The sequence below is a fragment of the Octopus bimaculoides genome, chromosome 5 (genome assembly GCF_046866305.1).
Source record: "Octopus bimaculoides isolate indiv1 chromosome 5, ASM4686630v1, whole genome shotgun sequence".
Lineage (NCBI taxonomy): Eukaryota > Metazoa > Mollusca > Cephalopoda > Octopoda > Octopodidae > Octopus > Octopus bimaculoides.
In genome coordinates, this window is record NC_142932.1 from 47,990,042 (window position 1) to 48,002,086 (window position 12,045).

The window sequence follows — 12,045 nt, forward strand, 5'->3', positions numbered from 1 at the left end:
TATAAATTTTAGCGTAGGATATAAGGTCTTTACTATGCAGTGTCTAATGTTTATTTCTATCTTACCACGCTTATTCCCCGACTTTTCACAGACGCAATCATGGAACAGTACATACCTATACTCGAATAATTTCTCCACTCAAGCTGTCTCGTTATTTGAGATGGTTGACACCTTCATGCGCTAGCAGTTTCCATTTTCTGGTATTAGCAAAAGCTCTACTTTTACAGTTTTAGGAAGGCCAACATGTAAATTAATATACTTTAAAGCCAGGAATGTAGCACAACAAGCAAATCCAAAACCCAGTTTTGATTACGTCACAATACTAACAATAACTTACTCAGTCATCACATTCTCAAGAATTGCTTTCATTTTGATAGTGAAAGAAAATATTTTCATCAACATTTAATAAACTTACATACTAAAGACCTTATATCCTACGCTAAAATTTATAGAGCTGTGATTAAGACAATTTTGTTTTCTTGTAGTTCTTCTTTTAGTTCTTCAAGGACGCAACGTAAAAAATTCGACAAAATGATTTTGATCATCCTCCTTATAGTAGTTGTTGGCACTCCGTCGCTTACGACGTCGAGGGTTCCAGTTGATCCGATCAACGGAACAGCCTGCTCGTGAAATTAACGTGCAAGTGGCTGAGCACTCCATAGACACGTGTACCCTTAACGTAGTTCTCGGAGATATTCAGCGTGACACAGAGTGTGACAAGGCTGACCTTTTGAATTACAGGCACAATAGAAACAGGAAGTAAGAGTGAGAGAAGGTTGTGGTGAAAGAGTACAGCAGGGTTCACCACCATCCCCTGCCGGAGTCTCGTGGAGCTTTAGGTGTTTTGCTCAATAAACACTCACAACGCCCGGTTTAGGAATCGAAACCGCGATCCTATGACCGCGAGTCCGCTGCCCTAACCACTGGGCCATTGCGCCTCCCCTTATAGTAGTATTTTTCAATAATGCTCATCATTCTAGCTAACATGAGATAATTGCCTCCATAGTATTAATCTATATTATTGGACATACCTCATGTTAGTTTTATCAGCCATACTCTTCTGTGTTGGCTAAGGGCATGTTAGAAGTGTGTATTAATTTTAGAGTTTTCCTTTTCCTAGACTGATTACTTTCACCGGAGCTAAGGAACTCAATCTACCCTTACAAAAATCTATTTAACCCAGGGTTTCTCAAACATTTTAAACTCTGCACCCCACTATAGCCATTCAATGTTTAAAAACTAGTTTTATAATAACTTCTTTCAAAATTCCTATTTTGTTTTTCACAAAGTAACTTGTGTAGATTGACCTATATAAAATGTTAAAGAAACCAAGAGGGTTTCTTGCAATATACATACCAATACATGCATCTAAAGCAAAGTTTCTTCAGGGGCCCTTGAAATACTATTGTAGCTCCCCAATTTTCTATTTTGTTACGTGACCCCCCCCCCCCCCCAATCTTATATTGATCCTCAGGGGCCATATGGACCTCGGTTGAGAACCACTGATTTAACCCATAGACAGGACCCTGGCAAGGACTACTGTTCCGGGTCAGAACGGATCTCGGAGTGATGGCAATTAAGGGGTGAATCCACGCTCCTCACAACTCCAGAATTTATGACTGGAGCCTCACCACTGGTTGCAGTTTAATGTCATGTTCAGTTTTGCTACATTAGTCACTGAGAATTGTTACTGGAGTATATTTTCAATAAAAAATAAATGCTTTATGAGTTACTTCAAAATAAGTTTTTATCTCTTTCGTTTATGACATTTGGCACAGCAGGTGGTACATTTTCAGCTTTATTAAACATTGGTCCACTTAACAGTGGAGTTAGATAGGGTTGATAATAATTGTTATTCATTATCAAACAACTGCGTTGGTGCTAGTTGGGGTGGGGTGGGGGTAAAGAAAAGCAAAATTGGGAAATTAGCTCACTCTCAGACAGAGAGTGAGAGGGCCTGAATAATTTAGAAGAAAATCAGCAAGAAAAATAGTAACGGAAAGTCTCTCCCCCACCCACACACACATATATTTTTAGTGCAGCTTGGCTAAGTGGTTAGGAAGCTCACTTCGCAACCACAATGTCCTGTGATCGATTCTTGTGAGTGGCAACTTAGACAAACATCATTTTCTATAGACTAGTTAAAAATATCCTGCCAGTGCACCACCTTTTAATAATATTTTCCGCTGTAGGCACAAAGCCTTAAATTTTGGAGGAGGAGAGTAGCTGATCACATCGACCCCAGTGTTTCACTGGTACTTCTTTCATGAACTCCGACAGGGTGAAAGGCAAAGTCAACCTCGGCGGAATTTGAACTCGGAACGTAAGGACAGACGAAATGCCGCAAAGCATTCTGCCCTGCGTGCTAACGATTCTTTTTCTACTCTAGGCACAAGACCCGAAATTTGGGGGGATTAGATCTGGTACTTAATTTATTGACCCCGAAAGGATGAAAGGCAAAGTCGACCTCGGCGGAATTTGAACTCAGAACATAAAGACAGACGAAATACCGTTAAGCATTTCGCCCGGTGTGCTAACGTTTCTGCCAGCTCGCCTCCTTTCACCACCTTTTAATAGTAACAGTTGTTTCTAACATAGACGCAAAGCCTCAGATTTCGTGGGGTAGGGATCAGTCGATTAAGTCAATCTGCATATTTTACTGGTATTTTATTTTATCGACCTCGGAGAGATGAAGAGAAAAGTTGAATCCGATGGGATCTGAACTTAGGAAGTAAAGAACCGGAGCAAATACTGCACGGCATTTCTTACGATGTTCTAATCATTATCTATAAAAGTGGAATTGTCTCGAATTTTGTAATGAGTATCAAATATATGCTTTAATAGGTTTTCTCTCGTTTAACGATGATATCTCATTAGGTGACTTCGTTTAGCGATATTTTCCCCCAATTTTTATTTTCTGAAAACTTTTCAATTACTAAATGATACAACGTATGAGGAAACTTTTTAAATGCCGTTCAGACGTTCGTTAACGGCCATTGAATCAAATAATATACAAAACAATGCCTTATATATATGCATGTTTGGCATTTAAGGAGTACAACTATACATTTCTTTTAACAAAACAAAACCTAATAATAAATTCATTAAGTTAGAGATCTGTCTATGTGATTTTGTTTCTAGGTTTTATTTATCCCCAAACATACAGATCCTCTAACGCATTGCTATACACACGCACATACATGCAACCACACGCACCTCAGGACATGATGTGTCTCTGGAAGCACGTCGACTCGAATTTTCCAGATTAAATATACTCGAACTGACACTCCATCAGTTAAGACGACTTGGGTTCCAGTTGATCCAATCAACAAAACAGCTTGCTCGTGCAAGTGGAAGAGCACTCCACTGACACGCGTGCACTTAACGTAGTTTTCAAGTTGAAATACAGGTACATCTCGTTTTTCCCGATTCAGTGGACTAGAACAACGTGAAATAAAGTGTCTTGCTCAAGAACAACGTACTATCGGGTATCGAACTCACGACGACTTTACTATAGTGAGCCGAAGAGTTCGGCTCCACATTTAACCGTAGTACAGCATTACTAATTACACTGCAAAGTGCATCAACGAACACAGTAACAGTTGTAATTAGAGCTATCAATATATACTCTTTCAAAACACATCAAGTAATTCATTTCTTGGCAGGAATCTAAGATAGTGTTCAATAAATAAATGTTTAGAGCTTTATATTATGTCGAAAGTGAAATCGCGTGGTTACGGGTTTTGGGCTTATGTTCACGAGAACGTAGTTTCGATTGCTGAAACCCGAGTGGAATATTGCGACCTTAGACAATGCACTTGATTTTACGTTTCTCTGGCCTACTCAGGTGAAATAAGTACCGTTCGAGTGCGGGTGCGGCCCTCTGTCTCTCCAGTTGTCACATATTGGATGTTCAGGAGTTTCATGAGTGGGAATGCCTTGAGTGTGCCTATGCCTGGTCGTGATTAAAGGCACCTAATTTAATAAACGAAAGCATGGTACATGCTGCCAAGTCACATTTACTTGCGAATGACGGCTGTGGTTTACTCCCAATAAAAATTTATTTTCAGCTGTTGATACTGAATGATTGAAAAGGGTCATATGAATGTGAGGAAAATTCGACAAATTAATCATTAATTTATTCATTAATTGATTATTTAACAATTGGTTAGTAACTAGCTAATAATACAACTGTAGTGATCTTATAATCTTTTCCCAAATTACAATGTGTGTATATGCGTACGGTTGTGCGCATGTGTTTGTGCATCTCTGTGTATGTTTGTGTATTGTGAAGGCTGTGTGTATGTATACGTGCAGTTGGCGATTTTTTCCTTCTTTGAACTTTTCCGTTTTCCTTCCCAATGAAGAGGTATGCTTGAAACATCAAAAACTCTTTCTCCTTACTGAGCGTCAAACTAAAACATTCCATGTGCACGTTTTCTTGTGGCTTGTTACTGTTATTTTTAATGTTCGTTTATTCGATTTGATTACACACACACACACATATATATATATATGTATATATATATATATATATATATATATATATATATATATATATATATATATATACATATATATATATATATATATATATATATATATAGGTACAGACGTGGCCGTGTGGTACGAAGATTGTTTCCCAACTTTATGGTTCCGGGCCTACCACCTTGGGCAAGTGTCTTCTACTATAACCTCGGGCTAACCAAAGCCTTGTGAGTAAATTTATTAGACGGAAACTGAAAGAAGCCCAACGTATATATATATATATATATATATATATATATATATATATATATATGTAATTTAGTTTAATTTATATAAGGGCATTACTATACAATAATGCCTCACGCTTAGAGGGACTCCATAAGTCAAAACTACCAAAAAAAGCACATTTTTACCGATCGCGAGGGAATGCAACTTTCAAAGCTAACAAGTTTTAAGGAGGTTAGCTTTGAAAGTTGCATTCCCTCGCGAACGGTAAAAATGTGCTTATTTTGGTAGTTTTGACTTATGGAGTCCCGCTAAGCGTGAGGCATTATTGTATAGTAATGCCCTTATATAAATTAAATTATATATATTTATGGAAAAAAATGTTTTTTTTTTTCCTTATGAGGTTTTTTCACGCTAACTACTTGATAAATTCTTATAAAGTTTTTATCCTAATATCATATATATATATATATATATATGGGAGAATATACAAATAATAACAACAGACGAGGACAGGTGGTGTAAATAACAAAAGTATATATTAGTATGACGCTCGATATATATATATATATATATATATATATATATATATGCACGAAGGGGTGCTGAAAAGTTCCTGCCTTTAAGAGTATCGCGAAAGGCCTGGTTGGAGACCCAACTTTCCGAGTTCTTTTACAGGGCTTAGAAGTAGTGAAGGACCACTGCAATAAGTGAGTAAATCTGAGAGGGAAATATGTTGAATAATTAACTGATCCTCCTGTATTTTCTCTTACCCAAAGCCAGGAACTTTTTAGCAGCTACTCGAACGTACCATGCGTATGTGCGTGTGTGTATGTCTTTGTTTCTGTGTTTGTCCCTCATCACTGCTTGACAACCGGTGATGGTGTGTTTACGTCTCGTACCTAGCGGTTCGGCAAAAGAGGGTCAATAGAATAAATTTGAGGTTCAAAATTTAAGTACAGGAGCCGATTCGTTCGGCTAAAATCTTCAAGGCGATGTCCCAGCATGGGCGCATTCTAATGACTGCAACAAGTAAAAGATAAAAGATCATATATATATATATATATATATATAGATGCCGGGGTGGGAACCCACGCCAACATCTCTTCAGTTATCCGGCCATTGAAAATTCCTGAGATGTTGGCGTGGGTTCCCACCCTGGCATCCGAAACTCGGAGTTTTATCATGGCTACCGAATAAGTGTCACATATTTTTACAGATAAATTCCTCTATTTACATAAGATCGAGGTCTCTTTCTTTCTTTTGTTGTCCTTCCTATATATATATATATATATATATATATATATATATATATATATATATATATATATATATATATATATATATATATATATATATATATATATATATAATGCGCGTCTACGTATGTAGGCTTGCTCACTCAAGGAAGTCTCGCAGCTTCGTAATAGCAGTAATTCACTATTATAATTATCTATATCCTTGAACTATTCCATAGTTCCTCTTTTCTCTCTCTCTCTCTCTCTCTCTCTCTCTCTCTCTCTCTCTCTCTCTCTCTCTCTCTCTCTCTCTAATATATGTAGATATATGTATAGTATGTATAAAACGAGTGTGTGTGTGTGTGTGTGTGTGTGTGTGTGTGTGTAAGTGAGTGAAGGAGTGAATTTATATGTTTTGGAGAATAACTTAGAAATAAGATCACATAGAGAAATCTCTAAGTGAACGTGTTTCTTTTACGAGTTTTGTTTTTCGTAAAACAAATATATGGTTATTCACCCACTTAAATGTCAACATGCATGTATAAGACATCGTTTTATATGTTTTCTCATTCAATGGCCTTGAACGGAAATTTGAATAGTATTAACAAATTTCCTGCACACGTTGTGTCGCTTAGCAACCGAAAAGCTTTCTGTAAATTGCATTTTATTTAACAAGTCGTTAAAGAGAATCTCGTAGCGATTTGTCACTGTCAAGTGAGAAATAATGTATTTAAATATATTCGGAACTCCATAAGTGATTCGAGACGGTTCGATTTTTATATCTTTTGCTTGTTTCATTGGACTGCGCCCATGCTGGGACACTGCTTCGAAGGATTTAGTCGAGCAAATCGACTCCGATTCTTTTATTTTAAGTTTGGTACTTATTCTATCGATATCTTTTTCCAAACCGCTAAGTTACGGAGGCGTTAACAAACCAACACCAGCTATCAAGTGATGGTGGTGGTGGTGGTGGTGGTGGGGAACAAACATAAACACACACATATATATAAACAACAGACTTCTTTCAGTTTCCGTCTGAAGTCGGCCAAAGCTTTGTGGAATTTACGAAGCTTTGGCTGGTTTGAGGCTAGTGTAGACGACACTTGCTCAAGGTGCCACGCCTTGGGACTGAACCCGGAACTTTTTACCACACAGCCATGCCTGCGGCGCTTTAAGTAAAAGTATATATTATCATTATTTAGAAAACGTCAGTCTTGATCAATGTACGAGTCAACAAGGGAGACTCTGCGCGGTGATTTAGTCGACCTACCGGAACTAGTAGTCTAAATCTCCCCTAAAACATTTTCCACCATTTTCAAAAAGGGAAATGATGTAATGAATAATGTCCCAAATATACTGCTTGAAAAAGAAAAAAAAAACTGTCTACTGTAAAACCTTTTATCACGGGACGGCTCACGCAAGGAAGTCCTGGTGCCAAACAATAGAAGTAGTTCACTATTAGCTATATCCTTGAAGTATATATACAGTTCTTCATGAAATCTAGAAAAGTTTCAAGAGGCAAAGAAAACTGAATTAACCAAAATATTTCAACGAGAACCTTTAAGGAGCTAAAGGAACTTATTCGGATGTTGAAACACAATTTGAAATTTTGAAAATAAAAATATATCTGAGAGTGTAGAGTAGAGAATCTTGACATCAAGCAACGTTATTACTTAAAATATGTTTAATATAGATTGCATTAAGCAGCTGTTGAAAAATCTGATATTTATGTAGTTAATGCACACTAGTTCACACATATATTCATACAAACACCACACACACACACACACACACGCACGCACACACACACACACACACACACACTCTCACACACACACTCACACACACACACACACACACACACACACACACACACACACACACACACACACACACACACACACACACACACACACATTTTCTATTAAATAAACGGCACAGCAGGCTTCAAAGATCTTGATAGTCTCTGTTTTATGTTCGTTGAGATATATGAAAATAATGCGAAATGATAGGTTGCTAATGATCTATTTACGTCATTGACCATTTGTCTGGGTAAATGTCGGAGAAAGAATTCCATTTTTTTTTTTACCTATATATCTTTGGAATGCAATGCAAACATAGGCACATTCCAGCGACCAGCTACGAATTTGAATTTACACTGTCGAGTGCCAAGCCTCTGAGGCTATACAAAGTTGCGTGTTGATCCGCAACCTACCTTTGTCTGGAAGCTACGTTTTCTAAGTATTTCTAAAAGTAAAAGAAAAACAATCTAAATGGCTATTCAAGCCATTCCGCCAATGAATTGAAACGGTAATTTCGATTAATGGTGGTCTCTTCATGACTAAGCACAAAAAGCTTATAAACATATGATAGCTGAGATATTTGAGCCTTTCTCGAGGGCACTAGGGGAGCAAATGTTGGGAAATGGCTTTAACTAAGTACAAATATGCTTTTGTGCTTGCTCTACAGAGCAGCGCTCAATGTATATCTTCAATGATATATATATAAATCACAAACGCATTTAATAGTATTTTATCTTTATGCTATTATATACTCTAAAACAGTAATAATAGTACCATGTACTATTCTAGTACATGATGCCTGTTGCTTACTTGTTATTTTAGCATACATACTTGCATGTGTGGAGGCGCAATGGCCCAGTGGTTAGGGCAGCGGACTCGCGGTCATAGGATCGCGGTTTCGATTCCCGGACCGGGCGTTGTGAGTGTTTATTGAGCGAAAACACCTAAAGCTCCACGAGGCTCCGGCAGGGGATGGTGGCGAACCCTGCTGTACTCTTCCACCACAACTTTCTCTGAGTTTCTGTTGTGCCTGTCATTCAAAGGGTCAGCCTTGTCACATTGTGTCACGCTGAATATCCCCGAGAACTACGTTAAGGGTACACGTGTCTGTGGAGTGCTCAGCCACTTGCACGTTAATTTCCCGAGCAGGCTCTTCCGTTCATCGGATCAACTGGAACCCTCGACGTCGTAAGCGACGCAGTGCCAACAACAAATACTTGCATGTATATTTTGGAAAATTAAATTAAAACATATATAGATACCGTTAGATATTTGATTTTCATTTTATCTATTTTAAAGAGTATTTCGTCGAAATGACATCGATACTTAAATATTTCCTTACAATTAATAAAGCAGTGTTTTTTTTGTTTTTTTTTCTGTAGCTATGATCTTTTGATACTGGTCGAACAGGAAAGTGGATGGTAGAGCAGGGGGTAAGACGGCAGGCCAAAGCAATGTGCTGCGATAGTTTTTTTTTTTTTTTTATAGGCGTAGGAGTGGTTGTGTGGTAAGTAACTTGCTTACGAACCACCTGGTTCCGTGTTCAGTCCCACTGCGTGGCACCTTGGGCAAGTGTCTTCTACTATAGCCTCGGGCTGACCAAAGACTTGTGAGTGGATTTGGTAGACGGAAACTGAAAGAAGCCTGTCGTATATATATATATATATATATATATATATATATATATATATATATGTGTGTGTGTGTGTGTGTGTGCGTGTGTGTGTGTGTGTGTGTGTGTGTGTGTCTGTGTTTGTCCCCCCAACATCGCTTGACAACCGATGCTGGTGTTTATGTCCCCGTAACTTAGCGGTTCGGCAAAAGAGACCGATAGAATAAGTACTAGGATTACAAAGAAAAAGCCATGCGGTCGGTTTGCTCGATTAAAGGCGGTGCTCCAGCTTGGCCACAGTCAAATGACTGAAACAAGTAAAAGAGGAAAAGAGTAAAAGAGAGAGGATGTCACGATATAATTATTCTGAAAACGCGCTTTTTGTTACATATATCACTTTATTCTAAAAATGGGCATATGTGTGGGATTCGTTCCACAGGAAGACAATAAATGATTTAAACATAAATATATTTCAGTTATGGAATTTTTAGTTTCTCATGCTGTGCGTGCTGTATAGAGAATAGAGAGTACATACTTACATACATACATACATACATACATACATATAGACACACATGCATTCATACGTACATGCATGCACGCATACATATATTTATAGGCGCAGTCGGTTATGTTACAAAGTGTTTAAACAGTCAATGGAAAGAGAAGGTTCAGATAAAAAATATAATCATCTAGTAAGTCTTCAGAAACTTCATTCTGCAAGACAGAGAGTAAAAACATGGAAGGCTTCTCCAAGTTTAGCATATAGGTATGTACATTTACTGTTGATTAAAAAAATCCAATTATGGTATATTGCATTTACTTTCTTATATATAAGATAAGTCAACGAACTTACAAAAGTGGGAAAAAAATCTGACGTTGCATTGATCTCGTTGAACCAAGTCAACTTACAGCTTTATATCATGTCTAGAGCCATGATTGTTCACTATCAACAGCTTGCAAGAGGAACGTCATTTTGCTCTGTGCTTTATCGTTTCAGCTATCCTACTGCGCTCGTGTAAACCAAAAAATATAATTTGAAAATCCTTTTCCTTAAAATCAGCACCGATATTTGTATACAAAGGGAAGATAGTTGAAATTATGCTAGAAGGAGGAAACCAAAGACTGTAATGAATTTAGTCTAGGCTTCTACAATTTCAATCGCCACTATCCTACCATAATATATGATTCCTCACATCGACACAATACTAGCAAATTGAACCCGATACACCACTGTTACATTGCTGCCAGAACAAATGGTGGTGGTGGTGGCACTCGATCTTTTGATCAATCAAAGAAACTATATATCCATTGGTCTTTTCAAATTGCTGGTACTATCCGTTGGTCACAATTCTTGATAGAAGTGCCATGGTGATGGGGCAGATACCATAAGATGTTCCGTCCGATGATGAACTAACAATTTCGTCAATCCACTGCCCTAGACTGATACTTTTTTTTTTTGTATTATCGATTCCAAAAAAAGTTGACATGTAAAGTTGACCTTGGCGGAATTTGAACGTTGAGTGTCGAAACAAATAGCGGGAGGCATTTTATCCAACACTCTAACGACTCCGCCAATTCGTTGCCTTAAAATATGGGCGGCGAAAAAGACAGCAATGACGGAATTTGGATTCTGGACGTGCAACTAAACAGAACAATCATAAAAGTTCATGTCATACGCTGCGATGTGTATAAGACGCATTTCATTTTAAGGACATTAATTGTCTCTAAAACTTTATACAATGTATTATATGAATACTTTATATTATACCCGCCATTAATCATGCTTTTGATTTTTATGGAAAAATGTATACATGAAACATGAAATTTTACATTAATTATCAAGCATTCTTTCGCATCTACCAATCCATCGTTATCTTAACAAATAAGTAAAAATTATTATTTCAGAGTTCGGTATACTTATTTTGAAACAGATTGTGTGTTGAAATTGAAATAATTACATCGCGGGTGAGTAATTTTTAACCACTTAAAAACAATAATAGTCACTTTCTTTTATTATTTTTGTGTAGTACTTGTATACTTTGAAATGTCAAAAAAAAAAAAAAATTTTCGTCGCACCCCCGCGACCTGGTTACTGTATTTACAGTTATGTCAGTTATTAAGTCACTGAAACATTTTTGACGCCTAATAGCAGACAGTATTAACAAGAAATTAATATAACTTTGTTTACTTAATTTTTCTCTTCTCAAATGTCTATACATATATATATATATATATATATATATATATATATATATATATATATATATATATTACGGAGATGCACTTGCATAGCAAGTGACCTGATCCGAGATCGTGTGCTGGAACGAAAACAATTGCAGCGTGGAAGGTGTTTATAAGCCATTTAAAATAACACACAAAATCCGTTAGATTCACTTCAACATTTAAATTTAATTTGTCAAAATATTTTCGTCGCTTTGAGACCGCGACCTGTTCACTGACAAAATTCTGTGCTGCATCTATATATATATATATATATATATATATATATATATATATATATATATATATATATATATATATATATATATATATATATATATATATATACGTATATATACATATATATATATATATATGTATGTATATATACATACATATATATGTGTATATATATATATATATATACATATATGCATATATACATACAAATATATAT

The 12,045-nt window shown here is 36.6% G+C and overlaps 2 protein-coding genes across 10 annotated transcripts in view; one reads left to right on the forward strand and one right to left on the reverse strand.

Moving 5' to 3' along the window:
• The window catches only part of LOC106876553 (major egg antigen), a 223,475-nt gene that overhangs the window by 134,566 nt on the left and 76,864 nt on the right, over positions 1–12,045 (reverse strand). The gene's annotated exons all lie outside the window — the stretch shown is intronic.
• The window catches only part of LOC106876533 (uncharacterized), a 151,811-nt gene continuing 150,965 nt past the window's right edge, over positions 11,200–12,045 (forward strand). The window contains exon 1 of the mRNA XM_014925136.3: positions 11,200–11,333. The gene's annotated coding sequence lies outside the window, so the exon portion shown is untranslated. The remainder of the gene's footprint in view (positions 11,334–12,045) is intronic.